Source organism: Bemisia tabaci, chromosome 5 (assembly GCF_918797505.1).
Source record: "Bemisia tabaci chromosome 5, PGI_BMITA_v3".
Classification (NCBI taxonomy): Eukaryota; Metazoa; Arthropoda; class Insecta; order Hemiptera; family Aleyrodidae; genus Bemisia; species Bemisia tabaci.
Window position 1 is genome coordinate 11064865 of NC_092797.1, and position 9030 is coordinate 11073894.

At 41.7% G+C, this 9030-nt stretch overlaps 1 protein-coding gene across 1 annotated transcript in view; it reads left to right on the forward strand.

The window, feature by feature from the left end:
* Positions 1–224: 224 nt before the first annotated feature.
* The window catches only part of LOC109042152 (uncharacterized), a 179480-nt gene continuing 170674 nt past the window's right edge, over positions 225–9030 (forward strand). The window contains exon 1 of the mRNA XM_019058734.2: positions 225–369. The gene's annotated coding sequence lies outside the window, so the exon portion shown is untranslated. The remainder of the gene's footprint in view (positions 370–9030) is intronic.

The following is a 9030-nucleotide window of genomic DNA, read 5'->3' on the forward strand; positions in this document are numbered from 1 at the left end:
ACGCTTTCGAAATCCTTAAGAATCAGCAGAATTGACTTCCGTTTGATGGCATCACGAATAAACTCTGAATTCAATGTGCGGAGCTAAAGTTACGCGAAACTACGTAATATTTGGTTATATTATTGATTCTGGGGATAAAGCGGCAACGTCGCGCCGTGCCGCCCGGCGGTTTTCCGAGATTCCGGCGGATATTCGAGCGAGTTGCTCAATGTTTCCAGCACTCGGCGCCCGCACGGTCGTGCTGCTTTCGTGCGCCCCCCGATGTGACTTTTGAACTTTCGCGGACCCCCCGCCCCGCCCCGCGACCCCTACGACCCCCCGTGCCCGGAGCCTCGCCCCCCTCGAAGCCGTCGTCGGGGATGTTTTGAGGTACACTCTAATTTTAGTCTCAGTTGTTTTGCTCTGTATTATGCAACGCTTCTAGCTAGATCTCTCCCTTCACCTTGAGCCGCCAAAGCTGCCTCCGATCCCGCAACTTCCAAGGTCACAGTTGAGCTCCCGTAGGAGCTTCAGCGATGCTCCTTCGATTTTACATCGAATATTTTCAAGTTTCATATCGAATATTATCGAATTCTGTATAATCCATCGAATATAAGCGATCGAGAGAGAATTTGCGTCGGTGCATTCCTGGTTAAAATCAATCGGATGAATTTAACCCGAATCAACTCGGTTATACAGGGTGCTCTAATGTTAAACGGCCAGACTGCAGGAGCCGAAACACCCCCAACCCCCCCTCTTCAAATTGAGATTTCGATTTTATTTTGATCATTCGTGAATGCAGGGCACGAGAGTACAGGCAAGTACACATTTTCATGAGATGTGGTTCACAACCGTTGCCAACATTCAGGAAAAACCATTTACTTTCTGAAATTTCGGGGGACCGTACCTCCGACTGGGGGCACTTTTCAAAAAACTTTATACGACAAAAACGTCTTATTTTGACCCATAGAACATGCTCCTGCAGTCTGGCCGTTCAACTCTGGATCATGTGTACAGGGTGCAATAATTTCCATGTAGGTGCTTTTGTGGATGAGCCAGTAAAATTAGTTCCTCGTTACAAAATGTGATCCAATCATACTCACATTTCAGAGTATAGATTTCTTTAGTTTCTGTCCATTTTATAAAGGACTTAATTGCACGTATCTTGACCGCGGGGTTTTAAAATTTCATTGTTACTGAATTTACGAAGTCGAATTGTATTTACGTACTGACTGTATTTACGTACTGTACCTACGTAGTTACGAATGTAAATTGCGATGGTTTTCAAGAAAAGACGTTGCCTATTGTTATTGTTTTCTTTTTAATTATGATGACACTACGTTTGCAACGCTGCAATCCGTAATGCGTGGTTCAATGCAGTTTCATCAAAGGTATACAGCTTTCTCACTACTTTGGGGACGTGCTGTGAAAAATCACAATTCTTTTTGAAAAGTGTAATCTAAACGAATGCGAGAATAGAAGAGCTATTTTTTCCTAGTTTAGAATCTTTACTTTGTTTTCATCGGCTACCCATGTGAGATACATGCGTACGTTTTTAATTACTGGCACCCTTCCACGGATGAGGTCTAATTTCACATTTTTAAAAAAATCCGATTTGGAGCATTATGTATTTTAAAAACGGTCCGATTGAGATGGACTCTCACAATAACGTATTTAGGCTTCTATTACACTTTTTTCGAGCGTGGGAGTTGATTGTCTTACGGAAAACCGGTTGGAGCAAAGCGTACCTCGCGAATTTCCTCTGATGGATACCAAGTACTAAAATTGCAAATCTTTGTGGCATGCAAGAGCTCTCATTCTCTGACTCCTTCTCCGCTAAAAATGGATGTGATGTTAGCATATTGGTAGCAATGAGGTAGTATTGGGTTTTCAAGCATAATGCTGAGTAATATTATCTTAGCAACATGATTACTATACCACCCATGCGTGAGCACTAAATTATTTAGTGATACACTTAAAGATTATAACCTAAGCATATTTGAGTTATGTGTTTGTATTAAGTTGGTCAGCATTAAAAGAGTATTACACTCATAAGTGTTATACCAAGTATATACGAGTTATATATTTGCAGTAAGTTGGTCAACATTAGATTACAGCATTAAATCAGCAATTAATCGCATCACACTAGAGTATGATTCCTTAGTGTATATACCTGGCATTGCACTCATGTTTAGTAGGGTTACAAAACTCACTGATTCTTCCATGCTTTCCCTAAATTTTCATGAACTTGTCACTCTATGTAAAGTTAACGCGTCGATAGCGCGTTATGGGCCCTAGCGCGGGGCGTTATTTTTGAGCGTAACACGCAGAGACGTTATGCGCCGGCCGCACCGCGCCGCCGCGGTAATACATGCACGATCGCACGTCAGAAAATCAAATCTGCTCGGTTTGTACCATTGCCACGTTAAGTAAAAACGCCGCATGATCATTCGAATGTTGCCAAATTTCCTCTAAGAAAATATTTATTTTTGAAAAAAGTTATGAACATTTTCCCAAAATTTTAGACCAAATTTCGAACGAAGACTCCTGAGATATATCGGAAAAGAAATATCCCTAAAAAAAATCGTCCTGATAATGGAGATGTTGCATGTGTGAGGAATTCGCGATTTGACTGGTGATTCTCATGTAAAAGTTTGCGAGAAACACGATGGTGCCGCTGCATGGTTTTCTCTGAAATCAATTTCCAAGCTCAAAAAAAGCTCTCAAGTTGAGACCAAAATGGAGGGAATATCCTACGCTACCCTGAGAGTCCACCTCTACACCAAGACAAACTCTCCATGCAAAGATAGGGAGCAAATACATTGACAGGGCTGCCACTTTATTTGGAGACTCTAAAACTGAAAACACGGCATCACTGCTAATGTATTTGCTCCATTGACGTATAATACAATTTAGACCGCGCATCAGGAAATTTCGGCGAGACTAGAGTCCCTTCAGGCGAGACGATAGGCAACCCAGCAACACCTAGCAAGTGTACCGGCAATATGTACCGAGACAATGGAAATGCCAGTCTTGCCAGTGCCGTTTCCGTTGCCTGGTACACTTCGTTCGTATATCCGGCTGTATCAACTAAGCTGAAGCCGAGTCTTTGCCCTGATTTTCCCCGCTAGCTGTCTTACCTCCCCCGCCTAAAGTCCGGCCTAGTGCGCGGTCCAGATTGTGTTATAAGTCAATGATTTGCTCCCTACCTTTGCATGGAGAGTTGGTCTTGATGTAGAGGTGGACTCTCAGGGTAGCGTGGGATATTCCCTCCATTTTGGCCTCAACTTGAGAGCTTTTTTTGAGCTTGGGAGTTGATTTCAGAGACAACCAGTGGCACCATCATGTTTCTCGCGAACTTTTACACATGTATTGATAGTCAAATTGCAAATTCCTCACACATGCAACATCTCCATTCTTAGTTTGTCGCAGGGGATTTGGCAACGCCAGAAGGCTCATACGGCGTTCTTCTACCTAGCGCGGGAGAGTAATAATTGGACGTATTTCTATCAAACGAAACTATGTGCATTGTGACGTGAGCCCTGTAATGCATATATTCTTATGGGTTTCAGGGTTCATGTTTTAAAGCACATAGTTCCGTTTGGCAGAAATACGTCCAATTGTCGAACGCGCGACTCATTCGCCTCATCTGCCTCAAGTGAAAATAAAGCGTGCGGTTTATTTCGGGCCGGGCGTTTTAAAATAAGAACGAATGTATGAATGCACTTAATTGCCCGTGCTGGCTCCGTTTGCAAGCCGCTGATTGTTCGCGACGCGACGCTCTTACTCGCGCCACAGTTGCCGAATCGAACGGGAATCCGGACGGCGATTTTGCAAGCTGGCAACACTGCACTCCCTCCATTGAAATCCAGAGTCCCTTTATACTGAGAGTCAAGACAACACCCCCTCATGGAGTCAGAAACAGGAATAAAGATTACAGGAATTGAACGTTTTTCGTAATCTTTGATCGGCCCATTCTCAAATTCCTTTCTCCGTTCCTTCTCTCACTCCGTTTGCTCCTTGCCGAGCCCCTTATTTCGTGGTCCATTCCAGATTATGATCTTTGCAATCGGTGAAAATGTAATCTTTATTCCCGTTTGTGACACTAAGAAGGCCTACAATACGGGAACCAATCAGAAATGGATTCACAGTGTCTTGAATCTCAGTATAAAGGGACTCTATTTAAATCCATTAAAAATATCGATTTCAGGCGAGGCCACCCCAAGAATCGATTGTCATACATACATTTCAATGGAGGGAATACAATGTTGCCAGCTTGCAATCTTTGATTAAATAAAAAACATTCACTCACATCCTTTTTACATATCTCGTTTCATTGAGAACCCAGACAAAATTCAGTCTCTTGCTCATTTTTGGAATTTATCTCGCCCCTTTATATCATATCAGTGAAGAGAAAGCATTACCGCCTGACATTTCCTTGGATGCGTGTTCACTGTTCACCCACCACACTCCTTAGTGACGTCATATTTTTGATAAAAGGTTGGATGTTATCCGTCTCTTGGTCATCTCCCATCTTCGACCCCCAGTTTCCAAGTCAGGTGTCTCACTCTTAAGAGATCTCTAGCCATATTTTATATCATATACATACGGGTGGTGCTGTATTATTTCATTTTATTGTGGTTTGGTATAATTTACTTTTTACTTTTAAAATGACGATAAGAAACTGAGGGGGTCTTGGATTACATTAGAAAAACGTTTTTGACGTAGAATTTAATCATTGTCTAAAGGAAACATATTTTGAAGGGAAGGAAATAAGGAACAAATCCTGAGCGTCTAGAAGAGAAAAGGGTGAGTCAAGTTTGGAGTTTAGAGAATTGAGTGCAATGATAATTGAATCTATTGCAATGGAAGAGGGTGTGTTCAGCAGAGTGACCCAGAGACAGTAAAAGAAAATAGTTCAAAACTCTCATTTTCATTCCCTTTTCACGGCCCAGATTCCAAATCTTGGCACAAAATCTAAAATTTTTAGTGAGAATATTGAGTGTTAACTGCATAATGTGTCAACATAAAAACCAGTTTCAGTGTGAAAAATCACGAATATTGATGCACAGTCACGTATTTCGACCCTTTGCAAAAATGCATGTTAGAGAGGCCCTGGCCCCAGCCTCTCGACTCACAAGAGCGGTCTTGAAAAGATCCCGCGCCACTCACGATCAGCTAAAGAGGTTCCGGGCCGCGTATCAAATGAACTGCATTTTGCAATTTGGAACTACAAATTCTGGCTCTTCTTGAAAAACACTTATGTGCATGGAGGAACTAATGGCACATACGTTGTTTTTAAACCAGGCTAGAATTTATAGTTCCAAATTGCAAAATGTAGTCCAAATGCCGGCCAGTTCGCGTCAGATTCTGTGGATGTCGCGTAAATAGGTTCTCATGTGATACGTCTATTTAATGGAAAAAGTTGTATATTTTTGGTAGCTCACTGCAATAAATCGGACTAATGAAACGCTAGAGCAATATTCTCGCAAACTTTTAAAAGCATTCTCAACTTTGCGGTTGTTTCGGGGGGTTTTAGGGGTGAAATTTTAAGCTCCGCGCCGTGAATTACTCAAATTTAGATTCTCCGGCTTATTCTGCATTCATCGATTTAACCGTACGCAATTTTGGTGCATTTTTAAAGTTTTTAAGGGAAATTTTAAAATTTTCAATTTGGGGGGGGGGGGGGGGGGTTCTTAGGAGTTTTGAGGTTTAAGAACACGACTCTGCGCGGTGAGCGGTGAATTTCGGATTCAGCTGATTTTTCTGCGTTCATTGGGGTATGGAAATCTTTTGTTGCAATTTTTTTCGCGTTCCCCTCTTATTCCTTGTTTCTTTAATCTTTTAAAATTTAAGATGGTGGCCATAATTTGAAAACTACTTATTTATCGCCAAATTTTTTTGAAACTCGGTGTATCCTGGTATTTTGACCTGGTAAATTCAAGTTTGACATTACTTTCAGTCTAAAACAAAATTCAAGATGGTGGAGAAAAGGTGGCGGCCTTACTTTTTAAAATACGAGTATATGCTTTTCGACTGATATTCATGACACTGAGTAGGTATTACCCGGTATTTTGACCAAAGTTTATCGGATTAGGTTTGAAAACTTAGAAGGCAATAAAAAAGGCTAAACAAGTTATTGAAGGGCTTGGAGGACAAGGCGCATAAATGCAGTTTCCGAAACAATTGAAACATTAGTGATTCCAACTAAATCTAGGTTTGAAAAATTGGCAGTAGAATCTGTGTTCCAAAATACCATAGACCTAAAGCCGGCTGTAAGATTTCCAATAGCTTCTATAGCTGGCTTCACAATTTCTTATAGCCTTTTATAGCCGATGGAGATTAAGCAACTCACAGCCAGGCGATAAAGTGTATGCTAAACGTCACTAATGGGCCTGTTGCAAACTTTTGCTAGAGCAAAAATAAGAGTTGTTTCTTATAGATAATGCCTCAAAAATCACGATGAGCGCATCGGCAAAGTCTGAAATGCACTCATGACTTCACAATCTGCGTAAGAAATTTGCGTTTTTTTAAGCTTCCCGCTTCAAAAACGATACTACGGCATAGGTGAACATTTTGTTAGAGGAGTCGCTCCATCGTCGGCGATATTCATCATGGCCGACGCTTGCACGCAGTTCCGCGCGTAATTCAAGGAGAGTTCAAGGTCAATCAATTCGGGCGTGGAAAATATGAACGTTAACATACCGATTGTTATCTGGTTCAGGTGTTATCTCGTCCCATCAAACGTGTTTTGGCGGATTGGCGTCGGCTATGATGATTATTGCCGACGATGGAACGACTCCTCTTACAAAATGTTCACCTGTGCCGTAGTATCGTTTTTGAAGCGGGAAGCTCAAAAAACCGCAAATTTCTTACGCAGTTTGTGAAGTTAAGAGTGCATTTCAGAGTTTGCCGATGCGCTCATCGTGATTTTTGAGGCATTATCTATAAGAAACAACTCTTAGTTTTGCTCTAGCAAAAGTTTGCAACAGGCCCATTACGGATGCTAGGACTTAGTGAGTTTTTGGACCACTGCTCTCTTTTTGGGCCTCAGTATCTTGATTTATTTTGCGAGGAAAGCTCCGTACTTTTGATGGATGCCTGCCATTCCTAATATATTAGAGCGCCTTCAGTTTCGTATGATACTATGCAATACCTCTGGTGTGAAATAGTTGCTTCAAGCGCCGTGGCAGGCGGGCAGCCAGCGCGAAACACGCATTGGCGCCTACAAACCTAACAGGGATACTTCACGCGTTGCGCAATGCGTGAAGTATCCCTGTTAGGTTTGTAGGCGCCAATGCGCGTTTCGCGCTGGCTGCTCGCCCGCCGCGCTGCGTCGCAGCGTACCACGGCGCTTGAAGCAACTATTTCATACCAGAGGTATTGCACAGTATCGTACGAAATTGAAGGCGCTCCGACATATTAGGAATGGCAGGCATCCTTCAAAAGTACGGAGCTTCCCTCGCAAAATAAATCAAGATACCACGGCCCAAAAAGAGAGCTGTATTCCAAAAACTCACAAAGTCCTAGCATCCGTAATAGTATCCCTGTTAGGTTTGTAGGCGCCAGTGCGTCGCCGCTCCGCTTTGTGTTAGGCTCTGATATTTAATCTGGCGGAGTCAGCGTTATTCACCTCATGATTTTGAAATGTTTGCACATCCTGTATGGATTATTCTCGTTTTAATTGATGAAAAAAATATGTATTAAAGGAAAATATAACGTGTGTTTTGTAAATATTAAGGTGGTTCCGTATCAAACTTAATGGCTTCCAAAGCACAAGAATGTCCACGCAATTTTTTATAGCCTTTTATAATCGATGGCGAAAAAGCAACAGCCAGGCGATAAAGTGTAAAGCCCAACTATAGGAACTATAGCCCGCCTGCATAATTTTTTATCGCTTCGTATAGCCCGGCCGTATGATTTTCTCCGCATTCTACAGCCAGCTATATGATTTTCTGTAGCCCTCTTTAGCCGGCTATAAGAATTCCTATGGTATTTTGAAACGCAGCTCTTATCTCCAATTTTTACCAGGGAAGGTAAATAATATTAAATAAATAATGTACGAACTGTCGCAAATTCGGCTGACAAGATGCCGAGGGCAGTAAAAGGTTAATGTTTTTAAATTCCAAAATAAAAAAGAAAGATGCACTTTCCAAAACGGAGCGAACAATAAGTTTTCAGATTGCAACGAGTTTCATGCTACTGTAAAATTACAGTGCCTGTATTCTTTTTTAATTGATAAAAAGTTGAAAGTCACCTTTGACTTATATTTATACCTATACCTGCTGACCTGAGAAAAAACTTTGGTCATTTAAACCGAATGTACGGTGTTCAATATCGGCCGTATTTTTCGGTTCACCGTACATTCGGTTCATGCGACCGCTCTATTGGTTCTGGGAACCGTATCCTCGGTTCATGCGACCGGGTATTGAACTAACGTATTGAACAGAACTAACGAGAAAGCTCGGTTGCATGAACTGAGGATACGATACCCAGAACCGAGGAAGCGGTCGCATGAACTGAACAATGCGCCTGACATTGAACACCGTACATTCGGTTCGTATGACCGAAGTTTTTTCTCAGTGCACATTGTAATTGAATACAATTAAATTGTTATTTTTTTCAAAAATAAAATGCAATATTTTCACATCATTCGGTTTGTAAAAGCATAAGTAAACATTCAATAAAACCTAGCCCACGTGCGAGAAAGGTAGGCAATTTGGAGTACAAAAGAGCCTAGGATTAAAAGAGTATAATAATGAAGAAAACCTCAAGATTTTAGGGCGATTATGATTCGTTTGGTAGCCAGGAATAAGCTTAAAACTGAATCAGTGGCGTGGCGTGCTTTGCGATATATCGATTGTTATGCCATTTAAACCTATGGAAAAGGATCGATAAACAGGGTGTTCGCAGCGAACACCTTAATAATCGATTCTTTACCATATGTTTAAATAGCATAACAATCGATACATCGCAATTCACGCCACGCCACTGAACTGAATATGGTAATAGGGATATTCTTCAGGCGCGCTCTTCCAACACCACGTGTTG